At 39.7% G+C, this 13,834-nt stretch overlaps 1 long non-coding RNA gene and 3 other non-coding genes across 5 annotated transcripts; all 4 read left to right on the forward strand.

Annotated features, from left to right (window-relative positions):
- Positions 1-541: 541 nt before the first annotated feature.
- LOC120531605 lies at positions 542-4,180 on the forward strand. Of its 2 annotated transcripts, none has more exons than XR_005634124.1 (5): positions 542-675; positions 867-906; positions 2,926-2,994; positions 3,680-3,769; positions 3,967-4,180. It is a non-coding gene; the product is annotated as an uncharacterized LOC120531605 (long non-coding RNA). The 2 variants fall into 2 exon arrangements; XR_005634125.1 differs by having other exon boundaries at positions 3,696-3,769.
- On the forward strand, positions 725-793 carry LOC120531998. The gene has a single exon (XR_005634186.1). It is a non-coding gene; the product is annotated as a small nucleolar RNA SNORD49 (small nucleolar RNA).
- Positions 2,760-2,833, forward strand: LOC120531997. The gene has a single exon (XR_005634185.1). It is a non-coding gene; the product is annotated as a small nucleolar RNA SNORD49 (small nucleolar RNA).
- Positions 3,814-3,887, forward strand: LOC120532004. Its single transcript, XR_005634192.1, has one exon. It is a non-coding gene; the product is annotated as a small nucleolar RNA SNORD65 (small nucleolar RNA).
- Positions 4,181-13,834: the final 9,654 nt, after the last annotated feature.

The following is a 13,834-nucleotide window of genomic DNA, read 5'->3' on the forward strand; positions in this document are numbered from 1 at the left end:
CTGCAGTCTGTTAATACGTTAACTGTTTCAGCCAAATGGTAAAGTATGTGTCCGTTAACGCAATCCCTTCAACGATTGTTCAGGATACGGAAAAAATCAAATTGCAGTTGCGTAATTTTCCCCTGAGCGGGTCGTTTAAGTATTTATTCTAAAATTTCGTAATGTGTTAAGCTAAAAATGTTCGAGTCGTCTTTCACCCCAGCACACATCTTTAAAGGACTTAAAAGGAAAAAAGACAGAAATGCAGTGTTTTTCATTCATGTCTCTTTAAAATGTTAGATTTGTAAAATGAAAGAGATACAACTGATTATTTCTAAAAACAGAATTTCACTTCTAAGTCCATGTTTAAACTCGGTTTTTCCGCGTCTTAAGTTTTTAACCAATCAACTTTACCGCGTTAAAAAAGGTCCTTGTCTGAATCCGTCGCTAAGACTGAATGACTTCCTGTGCCGTCAGGCCTATCAAGTTCTACGCGCTCAAAATAGAGGCGGGCCCAGCGGCGCGTCATTCGCATTATATAAACGGGGACCGCGGTGGTATTTCTTTCTTTTCACTTCTACTAGATGGTGTTTGGTTGTATATGTATTTTGTCTAAAATGATTTTACCGGTGTTTGATACCACATTAAATTCTTTTCGGTCGTGTTTATTATGGCTCGGACCCGGACTACAAAATGGTGCGTTGAAGAGAATAAACCAATAATGTAAAACGAATACATTTGCTTCTCTTGTGATGAGACTTCTACATAGGAAGTGCCGTCAGATGCGATAACTGATGAGTGTAGCTCTCTGAAGTCTAGCTTTTGCCGGTTCTTACTATTTCTTGCTTGTGTGGATATTTTTGAGTAATTGTTTTCTTTTATTTCAGATGCTTTTGCACATGGAGATGAAACTGAAGGGTTTTACAGGTAAGTTAATATTACGCTGTTATAATTGACTTGTGTGTTAAGAAAAATCTCGTAGATATCTGTAATCACAGCTCACGCTAATCTTTACGTCACTATGCCCGGTTAATGGATTGCAGACTACCGGAGGGAAGCAAAGCCAGAGGCCTTTATCATCCAGCGAAAAACCGTTGTCCTAACTAGACGCAAGGCAGGGGATATACAGCAGTGGGTGTAAATTATGGGCATTTGTGGGAACCGCCCAAAAGAACTTGGGGCAAAATGCACGACAAGGGTGTGTGGAATATGGATGTACCTATGGCGAAACCCTAGCCATGCTGTCTTGCAAATGGGAGTAATGAAAGTCGCCATTGTGAACCACGTGGTCGGTAACCTATTGACTCCACTTTATCCGGTTGCACTCCAGTGCTGATAGAGCGTGTGTAACCTCTCGCGTTCTCATCATGCTGTGTTCTCGCGAGTTTCCTGTCGATTATTTGATGAAATGAGAGGGCGCTGTTGAGTTGCGGCTCAGTCCACGTAATCCACAGCTTACTGTTGATTGTTAACGCAAAAACACGAAAGTGTCTCGCATTTGGTTTGAATAGACGCGATTACATAAAAATGTATTGATGAATGTAGCGTTCCGACCCTACTAGTTTTGTATTTTTATCCCAGTGTTCAGCTGGACGCCTGCTAGCATGGGATTCTGCCGACCTGTGGCCCTGTTGCCTGGATCAGTGGGTTTAGAAAATAAATGGAGCTGGTACTGATAGACAGACGTATTTTTTTATCACCACTTAATTAGCAATTACTTGAGCGAATAGTGTAGTTTTAAATACGGAACTCGTTTAAGATTACGAAACCTCGATTTTAATTTATAAAAGAACCTAATTGTCTGAAAGATTTTGATTCTACACAACGAAGTTTTGGCACTGCCTCTGGAAGAATGAGAACCATTGCATTGAAGTCAATTGAATGAACTGACTTGTAATTGGGTGGTGGTTTGCTTTGCGTCATCTGATTGCTGGTTAAAATAAAATTCTGAAAGCAAGCCCTTTAAAATAAGGCAAAATTCTAAGTTAACATCCGTTATTGGGTGCTCAGTTTTGACCCTCCTATTCAAGATCCTGCTTCCCTGCCAAGTTAATGCATATTTTAATTGGCCTTTCTATGAATCACTCTAACCATATTAATTTTTTACCCCAACTATTTAAATTTCACCTTTTTATTCAATCCGGCTTTGTCAGTCCCTGCAATTTGGCCTTAAGTAGCTTTGTATTGTAGTGTATTCTGATGTACATGTTTTAATCAAGAACTTGAAACAAACCAGTGACTTTAAGGCAGTGATTTGCCAGACCGCTTGAGTTATTTGCCTTCAATCTCCCCCAACACCCCACTCCAAACTGAGACTGTTGAGGTGTGCAATGCATTCAATGATATACACCTGTGTACCAAATATTTCATCTCTTGGATTCACAGTGACTTTGTGTTTGACCTGTGGCTGTAAATGGTAGGCGTTTGATTTAGGGAAAGGGAATGTCTCTTTAAATTTTTGTATTTGCTTGGTGTCTTAGTAGAGACCTTAAGATGCCAGTGTTGAAACTTGATACATGAAGAAAATCACTTTACATTGTCCACACAGTCATTGGTGTTGCCTTCCCCACACCACCACCTGCCAATAGCCTGTCTGGATACACAAATGGGGTGGTTTTTTTTTTTTTTAACAGGTGAATGTGACACATGCATGTCTAAACAGGACCAAGTTCTCAAACCTGTAGAAGTACAAAGATTCGAATAGCTTCTGTGTGATGGCTTCATTATACTCATGTGTGTGTTCTGGTGAACTTGGTTTGGGGTATGGGTTTTGACAATCTGTCAGTGATGATATTCCTGAATAGGAAGTGCCGTCTGATGCGAAAACTGACGATGTTTCAGGTTTTATCTGAGCAGGATTGTCCAGTTTGTGTGGCTGGTTTTGTTTGATTTTTGGGTGTTTTTTTTTTTTTGGAGACAGTTCTAATTGTGCTGTTTTGCTCTTAGGTTATGAGGAACACTTTCTCCCCCGACATTCCCCCACAGGCGCCCATATGAAGATGAAGTTGCCTAAAGGTATGTTCATCCAGTTTTCTGGCTTTTTTCTTCCTCCCCAGAATTGCTTTTAGTACTGATTTTGTATTGCATTTTACGCTTTGAAGAGAATGTTTTGTAAAAGCATGACTTGGTTGCTTATGTACTTGAAGATGGTGTTTGGAGTCGGGAGTCCTTCAGAACAATTTAAGGGGGCCACATGATTTGATATGTTGGTTTGGGCTGCTTTCTACAAGTTGTTACAAAATGCCTTGTTTAGTGATGATTTTTTAGTCCTGTGTAACAGAAGATGAAGCTGGAGGTGGCAGAGTTAAAGATGTTAAGGTTTGCATTGGGTGTGACAAGGATGGACAGGCTTAGCCTTGATTACATTAAAGGTGGGTGGGGGGGGTGAGAAAAGGCAAGACTGATTTGGGCATGTGCAGAGGAGCGATGCTGGGTATCCTCACCTCTTCTGATCCAGTTCTCTGCATCCTTGATTAGCTCACTTGAGCAAAGCTTGTGTGATACTAAACAATATTGGATAAATGGTAATCTTACCCAGCAGTGTGTAGATTAACAGTATACTGGAGTGCAGTTGGTTTTTACTTTTGGGATTTCACTGTAAAGGAAGATTTAACTGTAGTCATTAGTGTCTGTCATTTGGTGTGTTGTAAATATGGTGTATTGCATCAATGTGAATGTTTTATTCCTGTTTCATTTATAGAGTTGTATGTTCTCAGCTCTTCCATTGGGTAGCTGCTTAAGGATGGGAGATCACTGCCTGGAATGATATGGGGACTACTTGATACATCAGGTAAAGTTGGCTTTGTGATAAGTAATTGTACGCTATTCACATGCAGATGATGAAAGTTAAACTGAAAATAGCTGGAATTACCGGCAGATTGTCAGTGGTGATAGCCAGTTTTCTGAAAGGCATGCTTCTTTAAGAATCAATAATTGCATTGGTCACATTTGTATTCTAACTTTTATTCACGCTTTTCCCCATGACAGGAAATGACTGCATCACGGAGAGAAACCTCCATCGCAGTGGCCCAGAGTCTGAATCTCAAAATGGCTTTCTATGCTTGGGAAGATGTTAAATATTGTAATCCTCTAAATGCAATGTCTGTGCATAGAGGCTGGTTACATTTGTTGGAGGGCTGGATAAACTGGTTGGTGGGGATGGGATTTGTCATTTTGTCTAAATAAAAATCCTTTAACTTTTTTTTTTTTCTGTTGTGTTCAATTTTTATAAATGCTTCCTCACTCCCTGCTGTTTGTGGCCTTCATTGATGTTACACTTGAAGTGTGATAGTTACTGCGGCCTTACCAAAGCAGATTCCTCCGTTATGTTAGCCTTTTGGGCTAAAATCTGGGGAGATGCCTTTTTTGGGGGGTTTGGCCCTTGATCACCTAATTGAGAAACACTCCTTCTGTGGCAGACAAGGTTAATATGATGCATGCAAAATGAATTTACTGTTTTCTCTTGCAATGTTAAATTGTGTATTGGTAATGTGGATTACATTTTATTACAACGGGTGGCTTACCTGAAATGTTGGCATCTCAGTGCAGCTTCTTGCTGCAACATGCAGTCGCAGTACTTGGTGTCCTCTGCAATGTAGCCATGATTTTACATGCAATCTAGTTGCTTGGCAGATACTTTTATCCAAAGCAACTTACAAAAATGTAACCTAATAGGACAATTAACATGACTGCTGCAATTAAATATGTAATAACGAATGGTTGTCAAGGCAGTTAAATTGGCCAACAGTATGACTATTTATTAAACATCTCCATTAGACACAGAACAGTGAAGTGCAGATTCTTCCTCCCTTCTGGTAACTCTACCTGTTTTACGATGTCCTTCTGGGACTGCTTTGTTACTGCATTATTCCAAACTTAACGTGTGTATATGCATAGTGGTGTGTGTTTTTTGTTTTTTTTTTTTTCCCCTGAAAGTCCATGCTGAGTTTTGTTTTAACATCAAGTAAACTGGCTTTGCTAAGCTACCACCAACTAGCAGGGCTCTATAGGAAGATGAGGGCTGCTCAGGACAAGTATGCTAGTAGTGCACAGAGGTCATCCTGGACAGGGATATCTGAGAGCTTCCATTGTAGAGCAAAGAAATCTGCAGACTCCAGGCCTTCTTTCCCTGATATGGATTCTGGCTTCACAGCATCATTCCTGTGAAAAGTATAAAATGTGCATTTCTTTTATAAATAGGGAAAATATGGGCATTTTGCTTTTAGGCAAATGTCAGTTTTGTGCAAGATTTACACAGGTTCATTGCATTATCTGAAAAATATTAATGTCCTCTTTGACAAGTAAAATCTTTCCAAACTCTGCAATTGGCTGCATTTGCATCTTTTTGTTAATGCTGGGGTGAGTGATGTCAATCTTGGAGGGCTGCAAGTTTTTGTTCCAACCCAGTTGCTTAACAAATCCTTGCCAATAGCAGATCTTCAATTTCAGGGCTTGTTAAGGGTTTTTAAATTTGACAGGTCAGGCCATTTTCCTTTCCAAGGATACCACAAAAGTGATCTGAAGCCTAAAACAGATGACTGATTATCGGTGATTCACATTTTTTCTCTTTGGTTTCCTTCCATGTGTTTTATCGATTATACATGCAGGTGTAAATGGAGATCAGGTAGATGGAGCATTGCTGGTTCCTTTTGTCATTTGCATCTTATTGCTAATCAAGAACAATTAAAGCTTAATGTAGTGAATGTTGTAGTTTTAAGGCTAAAATAAACAGTTGAGTGGGAAACCATAATAAGCAAGACATCCAAAATGATGCCTAAAAATGTTACTTGAGCAATAAGTGCTTTATCTGCAATACTTCACTTCTGATTAAGAAATTTGGAACAAAAACCTGTAGTTACTGCAGCCCTCATGCTTGTACCAAGATCACTGCATACCTGGAAATGCTCTCAAGACACTAGTTGATTCTCCATTATATTATAGCTTCAAAAATGTGAAAACTGCAAAGTTGAATGTATGGAGAATTAGCTGGAAGTAAGAAAATGGTGAATTATGATTAACATTCCAGTAACTGGTGAAACTGCTCAGAGTGGAGTGCTGCTTTTTATGAATTCATCAAATCATACATTTATCTCCTGTATTTATTCAAATAAGAAAGGATTATTATTGAGTTAAAACTGCTCTAGTTGGCAAAATCCCCCTATAACGTTTCACTCTATGTATTCAATCTCAAAGACATCACCGTTGTATTAATGGGTGACTGTAACTTGGCCCATTGGAGATTTGTCAAGCGCGAGGAGACCAAGCTTGTTTGCTTTGCTAATAGCTAAACATTCCAAATATCTCAAGTTCTTCTTAAAGGTTGGCAAGGTTTCTGCTTCAACTACATGTCTTAGTAGTTTTTTTCCTAATTCCTACAACTCTTCATACAAGGAAGTGCTTTCTGGCTTCAGTCCTAAGTGTACTCCCCTTTAATTTTTACAGCTGTCCACAAGTATGTGATTCACCTTTAAGTTGCTGGGTCTACTTTATTGATGTCTTTGAGGATTCTGAAGACCTGGATTAAGTCCCCATACAGTCTCCTCTGCTTGTGACTAAACAGGTTTAATTCTCTCCCCTCTCTCTGTCCAGGTAGCTCACGTCTTTGTCCTCTGCACAGCCTCAAGTGCACACAATACTCCAGACACCGTGTATTATAAAGTCTTTCCAGAACGTCCTTCAAGTTACTGTAAATTCATTCACCAGGTTTTCTGGTATAGGCTAACATTTTATTCGCCTTTTCAATTGCTACTGCACATTGCTTAGACACTGAGACTGTGTCAACTTAAAACTCCTAAAATCTCTTCAGAGGTTGCTTTCTTGTATGACAGTGCCTCCTATTTTGTATTTATAATGGATGTCCCTATTGCCCACACGTAGCACTTTGCACTTTTCTACATTACACTGCATGTTCTGAAGCTTGTCCAGATCTTTTTGAATTCTTTTTGCTGTCTCATCAGTGTCTGATGTTCTTCTAGGTTTAGCATCACTGTAGTGCCTGATGCTGCAAGGATGGCCACTGGTCCACAGGACCCTGCACTGGTCCGACTGGACTGATAAATGTTACAAGTTAGAAGGGTTGGTCAGCTAATGGTTTTCCTTCCCTTGTAGTACAGAGAGAAAATGGGACGAAGAGGCTTATTCTTTGGACAAGTAGAAAAGATGCATCTATCAGGCCGAATGTACTGGACAATGTAAAATTTTGTGACTGTAATTTCCAAATCTGTGAACGTGTAGCAAAGAATGGCAGTATATATGTGAGGAGTTCAGAACATGCAGTGTTCACGCCAGAGTGGAGGCAGAGAATTCCACACAGAAATTACAGCGAATCTCGTATAAAGAAGTATACATGAACTGTACTGAATAGGTAGGTGTGTGTGAAAGAAAGAATACAGAAAACCTATTGGTAACTTACACAACAGTCCACTAGATGTCAGTATTATTCTCAAATTAGTCTACTTACTAACTTGTTGACAGTATGAAATTTAAAGCGATAACATTTATCCATAAACAATATCAACATACTTAAAGTATTACATTAATGTAGCAACATGAAATTGTTTTTGAAGTAAATATTACTGTATATAAATAACACTGTGGCAAAAATTCCCAATATGTAAATGCCAAACAGTACACTTTAAACAATGTTACATCTTACCTGTGTAAGAAAAAGGTCATGCAAGTTAAATAAAAATGAACGTACTTCTGCTCATTAAACACACACTGTCTTATTAATTCAGTATAATATGGACTCTTAGTTATTACAAATGCCTGTTTCTCCCTGCGATAATGACGAGTACTCTCAGCGAACAACATGTGCTCCCTGAAATGTGAGACGTGTATCCTGATCGGTGTTGTCCCTCCAACTGAACTGATACACAAAAGTTAGCAGAAAGAGTTACAAATACAGCATATCATTGTAGAGAGGTACCTTGAAAGAATCCACTTTTATGTAAATTAATTTTAAACCAAGAGATCATGTAAATCCATCGTGTAAGCTTCACATCTATAGCACAATTGGCCCAGCTGCTGTATTTAAAAGTCATTGTTTGTATTGAAGTGCATGGATGGTGAAAGCACACGTGTATGTAAGGGATGGAGGAGCTGTAACCATTTTGAGGTGTGTTCATGTGTGGCTGCGATGTCCGTCTGTCTGTCTGTCAGCATGAGACAATTTGGTTTCCAGTGGACCAGATTTGCAGGAATTTGACATACTTATTCTACTAAGAAATTTGTCAGAAATGTTCATTTTTCATTGAGCTATTTGTGGTGCAGCATGCTGTACAAAGTTTTGAAATCTGAAACTCATCTATGTTAACACAGAGAAGCATCCTGTGCAACTTTAATGAAAGTACTCTTCCAAATTCGCCTTGAGAGTGGTTAATTCAGCGTGTATATATTTCTGTATTTCCCCTTTAGCCTCGTTCAAGAGCTGTACTTACGGTAAAACAGTGAATCGCCTGCAGAGTCGCTGAACGTCACAGCGTATGCAGACAGACCTGTCACAGCAGCGGACTTCTCCTGCACTTTGAAACTATAGCGGATGAGGAACATGATGTTTCTGAGCATAAACATAAAAACTTCATGAAGAAATGGATGAAAGAGGGATACAATGTTCCAACTACCGGGTAGTTCTGTGATCATAAAACTTGCGCTGCAATTAGCAATAGGCCCTTGACAAATGACAACTAGCAGGAGGCCCTTAGTTGCTGGCATTTTGACATGACCTGAACTGCACTCTGCTCTCTATGAAAGCTATTAAGCCACCACAAGCCTTTTGGGGCTACAATTTTTAATTACATGATATTTTATAGCAGGGGTCCTCAATCACGGTCCTGGAGGGCCGCAGTGGCTACAGGTTTTTGCTCCAAACCAATTGCTTAATAAGAAGCACTTATTGCTCAAGTAACCCTTCTGCTTCACTTTAGTTGTCTCACGTGTTAAAATTTTGAACCTTATTGCTTATTTTAATCTTAAACAGCTGTATTCTTGGTTTTTAATGGCTCCTAATTAGCAATAACAGGCAAATGACAAAAGAGACCAGCATTTCTCCATTTAGCTTGTTACTTTTTACACTGGTATGTATTTATCATGCACTTTTGGGTTTAATTAAATACTTGGAAGGAAAGTGAAGTGAAAAAAGTGAAGGACTGAGAATTACTCATCCATTTTATCCTCCAAATCATTTGGATGATATCAATATAAAGGGGAAAAATATCTAGGATATGAGAATTACCTGACATAGCAGAATTAAAGCACTAACAAGCCATGAAATCAAATTATTGGCAAGAATTGCTTTCTAATTAAGCAACCGGGTGAGAACAAAAACCTGCAGGCACTGCGGTTCTTCCACAGTGGCACAGAGATCTCTTTGGCCAAGGCACTCTGTGATATTTATAATGACTCTGGATGTGGGATGTTCCAGTTGCTGAGGTCTAGGTTTTCTCTTCTTCTTTCTTCCTTCTTTTTCTATCTTCTTAGCGGATCATGGGGGTCCAAAATTCTCAGCACTTGCTTCCCATCCTCTTTATAATGTTTCCCGTTTGCTTTCTCCAAATTTTAAGTCAGTGACATCCTTACGTGCAAGTTTACACAAAGCATCTGCTAGGCCTCTTTTTATTTTCAGACTGGCAGCGTGACCTTCCTTCTTCTCCCTCCACCTTGTGTTTACTTAACAATAGGTGGTGTGGTGTAGTGGTTAAGGCTTTGCACTTCAAACCCTGAGGGTGTCGGTTCAAATTCTGACACCGTGTGACCCTGAGCAAGTCACTTGACCTGTCTCTGCTCCGATTGGAAAACCAAAAGAAATTTAAGCAATCGTATCATAAATGTTGTCTTGGATAAAGACTGAAGACTCGCTACTTCGGTTTAGCATACCCTGACTAGAGCTGCTGATTAACTGTACAGACTGCATCTCTGTTGTTAGTCATTAGCACTAAAACATAAGCAACATGATAGTTATAATTAGATACTAACCCTCACCTATTCTGTTTCTCTTCTCGATACTCAAATGTGGCACTTGGTGCCACAGCCCACCTGCCAAGTTGTTTTGCCTGCCTAAGGTAAAGTTATCCCTGATGTAGGATCGCAGGAATTGTGGTGTAGAGGGGTCCTTTCATTGGATTGGCTGGCCTAGTGCTGTGTCAGTTGTGGAACGGCTAATAGGGGGAGGCAGCTTGATAGCTGAGGTCTCCAGGACTCTAAACAAATCCAAATCATATTCTGTGATATCATCTACTGTTAAATTCTGCTCCATACTTGTACATTTTTTATTTTTATACTGTATTGAGGATTATTTGTGTTCTGTTCTGTGTATTGTATTGTATTGACCCCCTTCTTTTTGACACCCACTGCACACCCAACCTACCTAGAAAGGGGTCTCTCTTTGAACTGCCTTTCCCAAGGTTTCTTCCATTTTTTCCCTACAAGGGTTTTTTTGGGAGTTTTTTCTTGTCTTCTTAGAGAGTCAAGGCTGGGGGGCTGTCAAAAGGCAGGACCTGTTAAAGCCCACTGCAGCACTTCTTGTGTGATTTTGGGCTATAGAAAAATAAATTGTATTGTATTGTATTGTATTGTATAAAGACGTCAGTCAGCCACATAAGTAAATGTAATATCGCTACATTCTCAAATTACCATCATACTCCTTTTAAATTTGTACATTGCATGTACCTCAGCCGCTGTGAACTTTATACTATGCATTTGGCTGCTGGTGTCATTCGTCACTTTGTATTCTTTAAATGTCCCTGGCACTTTTCTCCATATGTTTTGGGATTCAACTCCAGTCTCTGCTATCAGGACTGATATTTCTAATTCCCTACCCTCTATAAAATATCTGATACTGTGATATGGTATTAAGAACATTTTTATGCTCTCTAATGATAAATGCAATTCTTTTCTTTTTTTAGTCTGTCTCACAAATATGTTTAATAAACAAAACTGTGAAAGTTTGGTGAAGTGACTAGAAAATGTTTAAATGCTACAGTTAACTTGGTGCCTAAGTGCAGGTGAATTTGTGTTCATTTTGTTGCTTTTTTATTTACTGTATACAGGGTGTTCTTAGAATTTGCTGGATGTCTGTCTGCTAATGACAAAATGTGTTCCAGTACTTTGCAAATGAGGAAGACAGTAGTTTCAAGGAAAGGCAGTAAGTGGCGATGAATGGCGTGTTGATGATATGCTCTATGTAAGAATTTCACTAAACTCAGTACACGAGGGAGACAGTAATGACCCCAAAACATTGTGAGTGCATAGAGCAAAGAGCATAAAGCTTCTGTTTAAACCACACAACACACTTGGAATACAATGTGCAGTTTTGGTTTCAGTATTACCAAATGTTCAGAACAGTACTAGAGAGTTGGAGATTAGAAAACACAAGGATTCCAAGACTGCAGATCTTTAGGCATAAGTAAAAATGAAAGGCACTGATCTCTTCATTTTAAGCGTAGTAGAGCAGGAGACATAACGTGTTTAAAAGTCTAAAAACAGCTGAGAAGTGGTGGGTTTGAGCTACTAATATTATATTATCCATCCATCCATTATCCAACCCAATTATCCAACTGAAATGTAGAAATGTCAGGTAATTGAAAGGAACTACTCTGGGTGTCTCTAACATAGGAGGATTCATTTTGCCGACATGCTCGTATAGCTTAGCTTGTGCATTAGCGGTGGGAGGAAAAGTAAAAGGGATACCATTTTGCCAATGTTGTTACTGGTTAAGCGACTTTGTCTTTCTTCTGAGGTTTCATTTTGCTGATATGCTGGCCTCACTTGTGTTACTGTATTAGCGGCTAAGCAAGTTTTCTGCTTCCTCGGAGGTGGAGCCCTTACCCCGACTCTACCTCTCACTTCCGGGCCGGACAGACACACACACACACTTCCACGCGTAGATGTTTATATATAAGATTATATTATAGTGATTCAATCAGCAACGACACAGGAGTGTAGATGGAAGCTAGCTCACAGTGAAGTTTGTTCAAGTACACGAGTCGACCGCTCCTTGCCCAGGCTTTGGTCTTGTCACATCTGGGCTATAGAAACTCTCTGCTGGAAGGAGTACCGGCACATGTCACCAAGTCATTGTAGGTGATTCAAATTGCAGTGGCATTTCCCCCCTTTTCAGATCACTACATTGGCTAACTTATGCAACACACATTAGGTTCAAATCCTTGATGCTTTCCTACAGAGTAGTCAATGTGTCAGCACCTATGTATATGAAGACACATGTGAGGTCCTGTGCTTCCTCTCACCAAGTCAGGTCTGCTGATGCCACCTCTGTGTGACATCATAACTCAATCCAGACTCTTTTCTTGGGTAACAAGCTGCCCACCTTGTGTTTAAGAAGATTGTCTTGTTTTGTGAACTTCTGTCTAAATGATAATGGCTTTAATAGGCTTTTGCAACTAAAGAAGTATAACTAGCTTGCATTTTGTTCTGAGGTTTTCACTTAGGATGATCAATTTTGTAATCTTGTCCTGTGTTATCCCACGACATGGAATTGTTGACATCCAGGCTATGATAGATGGTTCCTTACCCAGCCAGGATGGCCATATAATGGATGAAGCAGATGAGCAGGCATTGGGTTGGTTAGTGATACCTTTCCTTGTTGGGAGGCTGTCATAGTGGAAAGACAGAGGGAGCCAGGGGTGAATCTACTATGAAGCTACAAGATATCTAATTCCAGAAGGGCCTCACAAGCAACTTTAGTCCACATTGCTTAAAACGTTTGGGTGTCTACTGAATTAGAAGGGGGTTTTAAAACTCCTACACATACAGGTTACATACAAAAGCTGTGGTGATCTGTTGTGGAACAACTCCATTCAAGAAGGTAACAGTGGTTACCCAGACCTCATTGCTGGTTCCGAAGTGGCTCCATAATAGTTTAAGCTTCACAGTCCCAAAAATGTAGGTCGGCTACTGGACGTCTCTGTGGTCTCGCTCCAGTTTGGTCACCTGCAGGGTGCTACACAGTCTGCTGGGTAGCCCTGCTGAGGTGTCTCCTCTTACTGCGAGGTCTGGACTGGATATGGGAACAAGAGGCCATGTTTTAGAGGGAAGCAGTGGGGCTCACTTTTTTTTCTGAACTGTCTTTGGATTTTAACCATATTTTTATCAGATTATCTATTTGAACAATTTTTAACCTCCGCAGATTTCACAATTTTATTAATCATTTATTATTTAATTATGAAGATCTGATGCACTGCACTGATTGCACTTGGTGTTTTTAGATTGGATTTGTTAATAAAAGCACTGACGCTTTTACACCTTCCCCTTACTCTAAATGATTGCCCTCATTTGCCCGACTCATCTAGGTTCATATTTATCAATGGTTCGGGTTCAAGTGGCTCCCTGATGCAACTGGGAGCATGGAGTTAACCCGGACCATCACAGTGGCATCCTGGTTAAAGCTTTGGACTTCAAATCCTGCTACTGATACTGTGTGACTCTGAGCAAGTTGCTTCACCTGCCTGTGCTCCGATTGGAAAAACAAAATAAATGTAACCAATTGTATCTCTCAAATGTAGTAAGATGCCTTGGTCAAGAACTCTAGCCAAATAAGTAATTGTAGATGCGCGAACATACAGTATAATGACATGCATCTTCACATTCAGAAGTCAGTTTAATTTCTAGCCCAGGCTGTATGTGTGTGCCATGTCTCGTACTCCTTACATTCATGTAACAGAAAAGCTTTATTAATTAGGAAATCATAGTATATCTTACCATACATAATAGACATGTCTCCAGGTGGTCAGCTGTGTAAAGCGATTTATGTAATATATGTTCAAAAGTGTAAATGTAATGCAAAACAGATACTGGTAAATGAACTGAGGATGTTAAAAAGGTGGAAAGCACAAGAGAAATG

The sequence above is a fragment of the Polypterus senegalus genome, chromosome 6 (assembly GCF_016835505.1).
Source record: "Polypterus senegalus isolate Bchr_013 chromosome 6, ASM1683550v1, whole genome shotgun sequence".
Classification (NCBI taxonomy): Eukaryota; Metazoa; Chordata; class Cladistia; order Polypteriformes; family Polypteridae; genus Polypterus; species Polypterus senegalus.